Genomic DNA, 15,229 nt, shown 5'->3' on the forward strand with positions numbered 1-15,229 from the left:
TAGTCTAACCTTCAATCTCTAGCCAAAACCCTAACTTTTACTCTCCGTTTTTCTCTCAAACCTCTCTATATATCTCTCCGCCTCTATGTGTACGTGAATAGGGATTCTAAACCCTTGGCAGACATATAACATATATATATATAGGCTTATAAAACCTAATTCTAATTATATTAAGAGAATGAAAAGAAAATATAATAAAATAAATATATATCTAAGTCTGCTATCCCACAACGTGATATTCTTATATATATATTAAACCCTAAAACTATATAATACATATATACTGAATATTACTACTCATTTAACCATTAATTATAATTAATAATTAAACTAACCTTATATACATATATACCTATATATATATATATATATGTATGTTTAATTATCCATGGATAAAAACTGTACCCATTCAATCTCCGATCCACGTAGTCCATGAGACCCAAACGGTTGGTTCATTACTACTGTCCAAGCACAACTCCTTTAAAATAAAAATAAACAGAATAAACATTTAATTTAATTTAAATAATTAATTACTTTTAAACACTTAGCAAACATTTAATTTAATTATACAAATAAATAAACAACTTATGTCAAATAACCACATACACAATTAATTCAATTCAAAAAAAACAATTTAACAAATAACCAAGAAATCAAATCAATAATATAAAAATGCAAATAAAAGAAACAAATAAATACCGAGACTATCCTTTTAAAATTAGGGGTATTACATAAGACCTTAGGCACCTCTTTGTCATCAACCATTGACACAAACTAAGTTCAAAACTCATCCCAAACACCCTATGGACATGATGAAAAGCTTAAATCTGATAAATCCCAATGATGCGTGTAAAGATAAGGTGGAAACAACACTCAATTTAATTAGAAATGGCCTCATGGCTTCATTACAACATTTGAAGACTAAATACATACTCTTCCAAAGTAAAGTGAAAATTTACATTTTTCCAAGAGTGAGAAGGGTACTACATCCAGTTTGAAACCTTAAATATATATGATATCATGTTTACATTTGAAATACATTTGAAATGCATGAAATGGATAAAAAGTCGACAAATGAGCCCAAAGGTGAGTCTTCAACTCAAATCATCCGACGTTACTCCGTTTTGTATTTTTTAAAACAAATCCGTGTCTTTTCTAACTTTACTTATTTTAGTAATTAAACAATTAATCACATGCAGATAAAATAAAGTAAAGTAAAAAGTTAGAGATGATACCAGGATTTTTAACAAGGAAACCCCTGTTGATAAAATACGACAACTGCTTGTGCGGGAAAACCTCGTGGACGGTGCACTCCAAAGTAAACCAATCCACTATGTTCGAAACAAAGTACATTGAACTTTGACTATAGTTCACACCCTATCATTCTACCAAACATTAATTGCTGACAATCCTCTAACTTTGTGACGTCCCGACCAATAACAACTTGACCTTAAGCTTATACTTGATCTTTGTAGAAGAGTAGCAGGTAGATCTGACTGCACTCCTCGAATACTCCAACCCTTTCAAAGTGTGATCGTTTTTACTTCTGTTCTTCAATAACTAAATTCGATATAGAAGTCGGCTTTTCTTTAATCATCGTAAATGCAATTGTATAATCATAATCAGGATTTTTAAACACCACAACTCTAAACTCACTATGTGTTTATGTGTATGTGTTCTAGAAAGATGACAGAGAAATCTCTTGGATTTTTTGCAAGAATAATTTTCCTAAGGGTTTTATGAATAAAGAAGTTGTAGTACTAAAGTCATTAATAAACCTAGATGTGTATCAGGGTTTATATAGAGTTTTCAAAATCATATTTCTTCTGAAAATAAAGGAAATTTTGTGCATAGGACTTTTGGTAAACTTTTAAACCAAATAAGAAGTTCAAAACTGATCAGGACTGAGTTTCTATAAACTGAAACAGTAGTGGTACCAGTAGGAGAATCTTGGTACCGGTTCCCAAAGGACATAATTGTTTTTCTTGAATCTCACCTTCTTGAACCAGTTCCCAAATTCAAGTACCAGTTCCCACTTGACAGAATCCAATTTCAACTTGGATTTCCTGTTTTTGGTAACTCTGGAAAATATACCTTGAAAGTATTTATGTCCTAAGTATGAAACGACTTCCTAATGTGTTGTTCTTTCCTTTTCAATTATCAACAGTATTCTTTTTATGAATAACCTTCCAAATTCCACAGTTGATGTCGATCCTAATATAGTAACTGAAATTATAACTTGATTATGACTTATTTTGTTACCGAAATATGCCAATTACAAAAATATATCTCAGAATCTACCCCTTTGGCAATTTTGTGACATAATCTTCAAAACAATTTTAGCAATATACCCAAGCAGAAAAGTAAATTACAATTTGTTCAAGGAAATATAGATTTTTTCAATCTCTGTTCTCTTCTTCTTTTGGACAAAATTTCACCTGAATTCCTGCACATGGATCAAGTTAAACTACCAGTGAAAGTTTAATAAAACAAGTTAAAAACTCCCCCTGAATAAATTATCCTAAATAAATTATCCAATTTTTTAGTATTTTCTCCCCCTTAAATTAACCATTGTTCTCCCCTTTTTTGGAACAAAATTGACAAAGCAATAAACAGGTCATTTAGAGTAAAAACATAACTAAAAGAGACAACAGTAATTAGTTTATTACATGTCAACAGTCAAAAGATAATATCCAAAAATATCAAGTCATAACAAGGAAAAAAAAAAAAAAAAACTGAACAAAATATGATGCATTTATGATATGAACATAGAATCAAGCATCAACATCTCCGCAAACGGAAAGTAGTAGTCGGTATCTCATCATCACCATCATCACTGCCACGACCACTACCTTCCTCATCCTCATCAGCATCATCATCATCTGTCTCATCATGCTCATTCTTTTCATCCTCAAGAACAAGTGACGGATCTGGAGGGGCTGGTCTGTAGACATCCTCTGATGTACTACCCGTCCTCTGTTCTCGAAGCAATCTCACCTCAACCTTTAAATCAAAAATAACATCCATCATGGCCTTCTGATTCTGTAGAAACGGTGAATAGAGCAGATTTGCGTCCTCTGTAGTGAAATTCCGTTTAGATGGAAAAATATGAGAAATCTCTACAAGAGATGAAGTAGCAGCTGAACCCATGCTAACTTTCCTAGCTGTAGCCCTAGCGGCTTTAGACTTATTAAAAGCCTTAAGATCCATCTCAGACATAATCTGAACATGATGAGCTCTAGGTGGAATCTCAATCTCAAGCTGCCTATACAAACCCATGATAATCATAGGGAATAGAGATGACTTTTTCTTGGTGTTATTCTTATAATGTGCAACCACCAACCCATAGATAAAAGCTACAAGATGAATCTGTGCATCAATAGATAAAAGAAATAATACTTTTACAAGATCCAAAGAAATAACGTCCTTCTTCCCAAGGTAACCAAGATTTGCAATGGCAAACAAATTCAGAAACGCCGCCTCATCTGTGAGATAACAGGATGGAATATGATCGGGGTATCTCGGCGAGTCTGGAACACACAAAGTATCACAAATTTCTTCCCATTTAAGCCTTGAATGATCAAGTGGAAGACAGTACCCTGTGCTTGAATATCTATTGGGTGTACCAAGAACTTTTCCAATTGCATCTTCATTGATAACATAGTTCTTCCCAAACAAAGAAACTTTAAAATATCCAGAATAAGGATATTCGAGTAAAAGTAGTGTTCCATGTCTGAACTAAAGGTACTCTCCATCTTTGTGAAGAAAAGCCAGTTATGATTCTCAATGTAATCAACGAGCTTTTTACCCAAACTATCTATGAGTTTCTTCAAGTTCACATTCTTTTATGACTTTATCGAACCGTCATTGTATACTTTGGTATACACCTTCCATGTATGATCATTATGGAAGTGTTCTCTTGTGAACTCAACCTTCCCAATGTCAGAAACTAAAAAATACTCAGGTGGTATTTCAGTAGAAGGTGAGCTAGAACTTATAGGCGAACTTGGTTCATCCCTTGGAGCATTTGAACCCTCTTGTGGTTCCTGGATGAAAATCGTCATTCGAGCTCTCTCGGGTGGTGGAGGTTGTGCAATACTCTTTCCTTCGGCCTTTTTGGACAATCTCGGAGGTATCTTATGTTCAAATAATTTTAGTTTGAAGCCTCGAAGTGCACTCGGTAATTTTGTCGAACACTTGGAATGCACTTCAACACTTGTTCTTGGACAAGCTTGATTTGAGTCTTCAAAACCCCAATCAATCAACAACTATGTAGCACAAAACTTCAACTAGATTCAATCACATGTTTTCAATCACAAAGCTCAACAAGATTTATAACAATCTTAACCAAATCCTCTAAGTTTTTCTTTTAAACCTAAAACTCCTTTTTCAAACTTCAAATTTCTCTTCAAATCCCAATCTTCAATATTCAATTTTTGATGTTGATACAATGAACACAAAGTATAATTGAATGTATGCAACAATATTATGAGAGTAATCCACTTGAAGATGTACATGGAATGTCAGTTTATATGTGAGCAATATTGAGAGATAATGTAGAGAGAGAATAAGTATGTAACAATGCCCAACATAAAGCAAAATGGGTTACTTTAAAGCCTTTTCACGCTGTTAAGAACCAGTAGCCAATGTGGGAACCGGTTCCCACTGGGCAGTACTTGGTCGTAATGCGGTGACCAATCTTGAACCGGTACCAAACTTGTGGTACCGTTAGCCAAGTGTCAGAAGTGTTTGGCCTTGCTACTTAGCCCCCTTGAACCGGTAGGGAAAACTTGAACTGATAGCAACTGGGCAGACCTTTTTAGACTTAAATTATTTTCCGAAAAAACCCTTTTCGCTTCAAACTTTTTGCAACAACCAATGATTTAAGCGGAAAAAAAAAATTGAAATAAAATTAAAAAATATTTTTGAAATTTTCCTAGTTTTTCAAATTATTTTCATTTTCTAAAAAAAAAAAAAAACAAAATAAAGAACAAATAATTGAGCAGTCAATCAAAGTTTTTCAATTCCACACATGATCCAAATTTCCAGAAAATTTTTAGAGATATTTATGAACGAAAATCTCAACTCCACAGAATATTCAATCAATTTCAATTCTTAAGAAGTAATCATGGCACGAATTTTAACTTGCAAATTTTAACAAAATATTTAGAAATTAATCTAGCAAGTTCAAGTGTGTGTGTATGCAATCCATCTCATCAATTTTCAACCAATTTTCAACAAATCATTATCCTAACCATATTGATCGAAAAGCATCAAGATAAAATTATCTTTGAGCAATTTTTTTAAGTAATGTGGCTTTCACTCTAAAAAGCAGACAGCAATTCCCCAGTTCAACTTGTCTGCACCTTTTTGTTTTACTCATTTAGCTCCTTTTTAAAGTCTAATAGGACCTTTCGAACACATCTCAATAGGTAGCCTTTTCTTAAACAAAGAATTTAGTAATTTTCAAAATTTTCTTTTCTTTTCAAGCTAAATTTTTTCAATTTTTTTATTTATTTTAAGTTCCTACTTTTTTCAGACAATAACCTTTATAACTTTTGTGATCAATATACCCTAGTCAACAATTCAATAGATTTTCAATCAAATTTTTCAGATATGGACTAGTGCACAAAAGGTTATGAACTTAAGAGATTCAAATCTAAAAAAATCCCTTAATAAATGCAAATTAACTTTTATTGTATAGATTACAAACCAAGAGTCTATTTTTAATCAAAAATCATGTGTCACAATTTGCATTCAAAGTTAGATCATAAATTCAATGGAATAATTTTCACATATATTTCATGAAGATTATGATCATAAACTCAAAACTATAACCAAACCCTAACAAGTGATCCAATGGAAATAAATTTTTTCATTTAAGCACAACTATGATCACTGAATATTATAGGACTCAGTTTGAAGGTAAAGTCCTTTTGGAAACTAGTTCCACGGACTCAATAGGCACATACTTGATAAAATCAAACTTTTTAATCCACATAGTTTACACTCTCACTTCCTAAAATTCTCTTTCATGTTTTAACTCTTTCTTTGACAAATTTTCAGCTTTAGAATGCTTAAGTATTACAAAATTATTTTTCTTCTTAGAAAACACCTTTTTCTTAGCATGAGAAATTTTTTTAGAATTTTTTTTTTTTTCGTGTGAAGACATGAATGATAATTATGTCCATTCTTTCCACAAAAAGTGCAATGCAACAATATAGACATAGAAGACATATCATAATGCAATGCATCAAGCAAACATGATTAAGGCATAATAGCAGGTTTAACAAAAATTGTTTTACCTTGAATACTATAAGAGCCTTTAACAAATCATAACCCAGTTTTATTATTCACATTCTTACCCATGTTGATTATCTTATTCAAATTGTTTTGACTCATATTGAATCATTTCAATTTATCTTATGCATATTTCAATTCTATTTCAAGATAATCATTTTTCAAAGTAAGACATTCCTTCAATGAGTTAGCAATACTTACCTTATCTTCAAGAATGACGATCTTCTTGTCAAACTCAGTGATGATAGAATTGCTTTCAAAAGTTTTTCTTTTTCCTTCATCAATCTGTTACCTCATATTTTCATTCTTTCCCTTTGCTTGGATAAGCTCCTTTGCTAGCTTATTGATTGTCTGTTTTACTTCTATGATTTTTTTGACCATCTTCTTCAATCTTTCATCGTCCTTTTCAGCCTCTTGCACCTGTTCATCGTGAACTTCATTGTTTTCATTGTCTGATATACCATAGTTAGATAAAGTAATGACATAAGGACTTTTTTCAAGAAAAGCGACATAAGATAAATCATTACAATCATTGTAAGGAGAATCATTTTCACTTAAAGCCGAATTTTCAGACATATGAACTTTCATTGCTTTTCCTTTATTCCTATCCTTTTATTCTTTCCTATGACTAGGACAAACATTGGATGCGTGACCTTTGCCACCACAATTTCAGCAAGTGAATTTAGTTTCTTTTTATTCTTCTACTTTCTTTTCACTAAACCTAAATTTCGATGACTTGTCAAAATTTTGAGGATTTGCTATGTTGCCATTTCTTTTCCTCTATTGTCTTTGCAATATCTGATTAAATTGCCTTGACAGAAAAGCAAAATCATCATCAGAGTTGTCATCAACAGAATTCTCAACCTGTGTTGATTTTAAAGCAAGATTCTTCTCCTTCTGATTTTAATCAAAATTTTGCATCTCAAAAGTTTTCAATGAACCTACAACTTCATCTACCTTACAGCTAGACAAATCCCAATGTTCAGTGATAGTGTCTACTCTTATTTGAAATCTTTTAGGTAAAGACCTTAAGATTTTCTCACAGATTTTCTTATCACTAACTCTTTTGCCTAGTGATGCAGTTCAGAAATTATTTTAAGAAAATTAGAATAAAAATAAAAAAAAATGATTCATTTTCTTTCATCACGATATTCCCAAAGTTATGAGTTAACATTTGAATTTTGGATAACTTCATTTTTGAAGTCTCTTCATAAGTAACCTACAAAATATCCCAAGCTTTTTAGCAGATTTACAATTTGAAATTCTAACATATTTAGATGGAACAACAGAATTAATAATTACATATAAAGCTTTTCCATTAGCATCATTACACTCAGTTTCAACAGTAGTAAAAATAAAATCATCTTTTAACTCTTCGACTTCTTTACCATCCACAGTTTTATCTACTGTAGGTGGTGTATAGCCAGATTCAACTATAGCTCAAGTTTTACCTCATGATTTTTACAAATATGCTCTCATATTTGATTTTTAAAAATTATAATTATCTCCTTCAAATAAAGGACCACGTTTATTAGAACCACATTCTTTCAACGTATAAGACATGATTAAAACAAATTTTTGAAATCAAACAAAACTTTCCACAAGGATCAACTCAATGTGTAGAGATTGGCTCCGATACCAATTTGTGAGTTGTATGTAGCGGAATATTTAGAAAGTTTTGTATTTTTGAAAATAGATCTGTGTCTTTTCCAACTTTACTTATGTTAGTAATTAAATAATTAATCACATGCGGATAAAATAAAGCAAAGTAAAAAGTTAGAGATGACACCAGAATTTTTAACGAGGAAACCACGGTTGATAAAATACATCAACTGTTTGTACGGGACAAACCTCGTAGACTGTACAGTCCAAAGTAAACTGATCCACTATGTTTGAAACAAAGTACATTGAAATTTGACTCTGACTTACACCCTATCATTCTACCAAACACCAATTGCTGACAATCCTATGACTTTACAACGTCTCATCTAATAACAATTTGACCTCAGGCTTATACTTGATCGTTGTAGAAAAGTAGTAGGTAGATCTGATGTGATGACCTTGTGGACGGGTGTGTCGTGGGTGGGTGCGAGACACTGACAGGCTACCATACTGGTGAGTTACTGGTGCACAATCCCACATCGCCTGGGAAAGGGAAAGGTGAAGTGCTTATATGTAGGTGTGTCACTCCAATTGGTATGAGGCCTTTTGGGGTAAAGCCCAAGATCAAAACCGTGCGAGCTCAGACCCAAAGCGGACAATATCATACCATGTGGTGGAGTGGGTCGTTATAAATGGTATCAGAGCCAGACCAGCTGGAAGTGTACCGACGGGAACGTCGGGCTTCCAAGGGGGTGGATTGTGATGATCTTGTAGATGGGTGTGCCGTGGGCAAGTGCGAGACACTGACAGGCTACCATACTGGCGAGTTATGGGTACACAATCCCACATCACTTGGGAAAGGGAAAGGTGAAGTGCTTATATGTAGGTGTATCACTCCAATTGGTATGAAGCCTTTTGGGGTAAAGCTCAAGATCAAAACCGTGCAGGCTCGGCCCAAAGTGGACAATATCATACCATGTGGTGGAGTGGGTCGTTACATCTGACAACATTCCTCAAATACTCCAACCCTTTCAAAGTGTGATAGCTTTTACTTTTGTTCTTCAATATTTGAATTCGATGTAGAAGTAGATCTGCTTTTCTCTGATCGTCGTAGATGCAACTGTATGATCACGATCAGGATTTTTAAACACCACAACTCTAAACTCACTATGTGTTTATATGTATGTGTTCTAGAAAAATGACAGAGAAATCTCTTAAATTTTTTGCATGAATAATCTTCCCAAGGCTTTTATGAATAAAGAAGTTGTAGTACTAAAGTCATTAATAAACCTAGATGTATATCAAGGTTTATATAGAGTTTTCAAAATCCTATTCCTCCTAAAAATAAATGAAATTTCGTGTATACGACTTTTGGTAAATTTTTAAACCAAATAGGAAGTTCACAACTGATCAGGACTAAGTTTCCATAAACTGAAACAACAATGGTACCGGTAGGAGAATCTTGGTACCGGTTCCCAAAGGACAGAATTATTTTTCTCGAATTTCAGCTTCTTGAACCAGTTCCCAAATTCAGGTACTGGTTTCCACTTGATAGAATCCAATTTGAACTTGGATTTCTAGTTTTTGGTAGCTCTGGAAAATATACTTTGATGGTATTTGCGTCCTAAGTGGGAAACAACTTCCTAATCTGTTATTTTTTCCTTTTCGATGATCAACAATATTCTTCTTCTAAACAACCTTTCCAATTTCGCAGTCGATGTCGATCCTGATATGGTTACTGAAATTACAACTCTACTAAGACTTGTTTTGTTATCGAAATATGCCAATTACAAAAATGTATCTCACATAAGTAAATCCATCCTTCAAAATTCCCAAGGGCATACAAGAATGCTTGGCATCCCAATAATGAAAGGTCATGCAACCTAAAGCCTAAGTTTCGTGAAATAAAAAGGGGATCATGCACCCTAACTCTAATTTCTGTAGCATGATAATCCAACTCACAAAAGCAAAGCATATAACCAAGTAATATGCCTAAATTAGCAAGTCTACAAACAATTATTACAAGGTGATCATAAATCACATAAAACATCTTACAAGAACAACTACCACAAAGCTAGAAGGATAACAAAATTTACACCAATCCAAGAGCTATAAACTCAAACCACACATAGACTCCACTATGATACAATTCACACATGTGACTCCATGATACAATGTGATGTTATGCCGAAAATCGCATCCGTTGAAAATGATTGGTGCATTACCGCACCCCACTGGCCAAGTGTGAATAGGGATTTTCAGCCCTTGAATTTGATGTCCACTTCTCAAGTTCGGATAACGTCTATCCTTCAATTATGTCATGCATGTCGTACACACACAACTTATAACATCATGAACTTCATGAACGAAATGAGGACCACAATGCTCCTAAGGCTAAAGTGTCACTCACACTATGATTCACACACATGGAAAATATATCAATAATTTCACAATGCTAAAACAATGTAAATTACTCAATATCCATTCAATCAAGTCTTTAAGTTATATACCAACACATCATCAAACAAACATTCGCAATGCCTTTATTCCCACATAGGTCATACTTAGGCAAAAATAAGACAATTAACTATTCAAATTTCCTCCCACATATTTACATATCATGCTTGACATCACTAAACCCCAATCAACCACAAGTAAATCAAAAGGCATACAACATTTATCATGATACAAAGCACAATTATAGTCAAATTAAATGATGCACAAATATACAAGTAGCAATCAATCATGCTTTACAAATCTCCCATACCCATAAGAACATAAAGAAAGTGCAAGTTACAAACATAAGCCACCCCTACCTCACATTGAGGTGAAAACCTCAAAGACACCAAATGAAACCGCTCTAAAGGCAATGCAACTTCAGGGTTACGTTAGGAACAACAAGATGAACGACAAATCCTCTTTCGGAAACTCAAGAATCTAAACCCTGGTAAATCTCTAGAATTCAAAAATGATCCCAATGAGAATCTAATTGGGTAAGATGATGGCCTTTAACAAGGCCAACACAAAACCCTTATATGGCAAGAGATGAATCAAAGGTCCATACCACCCCACACTCAAATGTAACCGAAATTGAAAATAGGGGCAAGGGTTATATAGCCCTTAGTGTCCCCAACAATGGTGGAGGGTTAGAGAGAGGAAAAAAATGAAGTTACTTATCTCTAAAGGTGGGAGACAATATATGGTATATATCATATATAAAAACAACCCTAGCACTTCCTCTCACACACACACTTAAATCTGAGCCCTCTAATCTTAACCCTCCACACAAAACACATATCCAACCACATACATGGCATCATCCAAGCCCTACAAATGTCACCAAATGAAAATGTCTCCAAAAGATATTCGAACAAAGGCCCCTAAAAATGAAATGTCAACTAAAAGAAATCACACAAATAACCCCAAATAACAAAAGGCGAAATAAAAGTAAGTATAATACAAATCTCAAATGAAAGAAGTGTCGGAAACTATTCCCGAGCACAAGACTCAATCCAGTTCGACAAAAACCCGAACTCGGAAAAAAAATATATATATATATATATATATATAACAAAAAAAATGAAAATCAATAAAAATGGAAAAGGAACCGGTCTCTACAACAAACCACTCTAATATTAATCACAAAAATCTGCCTCTAATTATAAAAGAAAAAGTATTTATATAGACACTACAGAGTCCTAACCGAACTTGAAAAAAAAGTCATGGTAGTACATGGATATATATCATATATATATAATAAACATTAAAAAAAATGATAAAAAGAAAAAAATAATTTGACAAAAACTGAAATTTCATTTTCAATCTCGTAAAGTGTGACTGGTCAGACTAAGTTGGACTAGTCGGACTTTAGTAGTTGTACACTTGAGATTTGCAAAACCTTTATTCAAATTCATACTATCAAAGTGCCACCGGCTGAACTTTGCCAAATTGCACTTTTAAGACCAAATCCTTCCAAAACTTTAGATGCAACCTAATCCGGCTAAATATAATTGTGCAATGTATATCCTTACTTGTATACTTGTACTAAATGTTCTTATCGAATCAAAACTTGCTGAGAGTTCTTGCACCTATAGATCTGCTTCAGACATCGAGACTAGAAAGTAATAAAAAATTTACAACTCGATCTGACATGTTTTGACAAGAAAATTAGACAATTACAAAATTCATGTCTTGCAAAGGTGACCCCACTCCTGTACACAAGAGTAAAGATAGAATATTAAGTGCTGAAATGTGCTGTTTGATAAACTGAAAATTGTGAGAGTTGAATTTTAAGTGCTAAAGTTCTTAAGTGATAATTAAAAAATAAATATATTTTCCCTTAGTCCCACAAAAAAAATGTCCATCTTTCCATCTTTGGATGTCCCAATTCAAATTTTTAATGTACTATTTTAAAAATATTCCTAATTTACCTTCCTTCATTGCCTTAAAATTATAAAACCAATTAATGTATGTGGACGCACCATAGAAGGTATATTTGGAAATTCATTCTCTACCACTATAGTAAAAATAAAAAATAAATAAAAACTATACCCTTAAAAAGTTAGGTTCCCAAAAACGAATATTTCTTATGGGACAAAAGGAGTATATATATATTTTTTGAATTTTCAACGTTCAACATTCAACATTCAGTGATAGGTAACATCTCAATCACTTAAAAATTGTACCTATTTTTAAGTGTACTTCATTTTGTATTATCAAACACACTTATTTAGATAAGATCTTAATCGGTTCAAAATTAAGTGTTGAACTAAGTTGTAAAACAACATTGAAATCTATTAAAAAAAATTGAAGGCTTCACATATGTCCTTTACGTGTTCATTTTCATAGAAAATTGCAATGGTGACGAAATGAATATCTGTCACCATTTTAAACCATGTATTGACTTAATTTTTTTAATTAAATCTTATTTTTCTAATTTTCTTTTCATAATTGGGTTTTTTTTTTCCTCTCACCATTTGGTATCGTAATAAAATTTATTTGTAAAAAATTAAATTGTGGCAATAACTTTCTGTCATAAAATTTTTTAGTGATGAGAGCATCTCCAATGCAAAATGCTATATTTCCATGCCAAATCTATATTTTGAGAGGATCTACAGTGTCAAAATGCTATATTTTTGCAATTCTACACCAATGGTGCATTTCATCCAAAATGCTATTTTTTGACACAACAACGATCCCATATTTTGAAAGCCCATTAGAGTACCTTATTTTCATTTTAGCAACTTTTGATAATCTTAAAATATGATAGGTCTTTTGAGAGAGCCTATTGGAGTGCCTATTTTCATCCACATATTATATTTTGACTTTGAGAGGCCATTGAGCGTCTCCAATGGCCTCTCAAATAGGCTCTCAAACTCAAAATATAGCAGGTGGATGAAAATAAGGCATTCCAACAGCCTCTCAAAAGACCTCTCATAGTTTGAGATTCCCAAATGTATTCTCAAATATAATAACTCTCAAATGGCCTCTCAAACTCAAAATATAGCAAGTGAATGAAAATAGGCACTCCAATGGGCTCTCTTAAAAGACCTCTCATATTTTGAGATTGTCCAAAGTTGCTAAAATGAAAATAAGGCATTCCAATGGGCTCTCAAAATATGAAATGGTTGTTGTGTCAAAAAATAGTATTTTGGCTTAAATGCACCATTGGAGCAGAATTGAAAAAATATAGTATTTTGACACTATAACTCTTCTCAAAATATAGATTCGGCATGAAAATATAGCATTTTGCATTAGAGATGCTGAGTTGCTATATTTGAGAATTTTGAGAATACATTTGAAAATCTAAAAATATGAGAGGTCTGTTGAGAGACCATTAGAATGTCTTATTTTCATCTACCTGCTATAGTTTGAATTTGAGAGCCCATTTGAGATGTTTTGAGAGAATGAATACTTCACGACTAGGTCATATTTGTTTTTCCACTAGGTATTGTAATAAAATTTTATGGGTAAATTACACCTAGACCCCCTGTGGTTAGGTCATATTACACCTATATGAACATTTTGGTTTTAGATTTCACTTGTATATGAATTAGTGATTTGACATTTCACTTGCACCCCAAATATGAATTTTAGGACTTTTGAAGTGTTAAAAGACTATACTACCCTTTGGCCTCATATTTGTGACCAAACTACCCATGACCCCTCCCCCCGGTGAACCTTCCTCTCTCTCTCTACCTCTCTTTTTCCCCTTTCTCTCTCCCTTCTCACAAACCCTCACAACAGATACGCAAATACACACTGACCTAGTTCCGGCAAAACAAAACTCAATTCCGGCGACCTCAGTTCATATCGACGTGTTCCCAAGCGACGACAAAGCAACGACGGGCGTCTAGTCAGAGCAATCAACGATGACGACGTCGAATGTGGCTATGGGTTGTGGAGCTGTGATGCGGCGGGCCGGCAGGGGTGGTATATCGTGTGGGTGATATATATATGTGTGTGTGATTTGGTGGAAAGTGGGAAAGAAACCCTAAATCGAATAAAGAAGATAAGGATTCAACGCCGTCGGAGGCTTCGACATCATTGTTGTCTTTTCCACTGTCGTTGCCATTTGACTTGACAAATTGTCGTCATCGGCGAATTGATCCCATCGTCTCTCCCGCCGCCATAGCGACCACCTCTACCACGACCTCTTTCACCGCCGCCGCGACTGTAGCTACCTCTCTCCACACAGATACGCGACTGTAGCTACCTCATTAATTTTCTCCCTTCTCACAAACCCTCCCGCAGGAGCACGATATGAGGATTTTTGCCGTCGATTACGACGCCGTTGAGGCTGTAAGCTTGTAATATGATGTCTCACTGCCGAGATATATTGATTGGGCCACCGTAGAGGTTGTAATCTGACACCCGCCGCCGATATCAACTTGCTCTTCAACGTCGTCTTCAACAATCGACTTCGCCTTCGATTCTGTCATCGACGTCCATTTCGGCAGTGGATGGGATGGGATTTTGTGTATTTTTGGGTTTGGTTTTAGGTGGGTGGTGGTGATGAGGTGTTGGGTGGAGATGCAGTTTGGTTTTGGGTGGGTTGGTGGTGCAGGTGTTAGGGTAGGACGTTGGTGGTGATGGAGGTGTTGTTAATGGTGGGAGCTGCCGGTGTTAAATATATATATATATATATATACACCCACACATATATATATATATATGTGACAGATATATATATATATATACACCCACACATATATATATATATGTGACAGATATATATATATATATACACCCACACATATATATATATAGTATGGGCTTTTTTGTCATTTAAGATTATATATATATATTGTATAAAAAAATTGAGGGT

The sequence above is a fragment of the Cornus florida genome, unplaced genomic scaffold, assembly GCF_030987335.1.
Source record: "Cornus florida cultivar Cherokee Brave unplaced genomic scaffold, ASM3098733v1 CherokeeBrave_3.0.0_Hap2_Chr09, whole genome shotgun sequence".
Lineage (NCBI taxonomy): Eukaryota > Viridiplantae > Streptophyta > Magnoliopsida > Cornales > Cornaceae > Cornus > Cornus florida.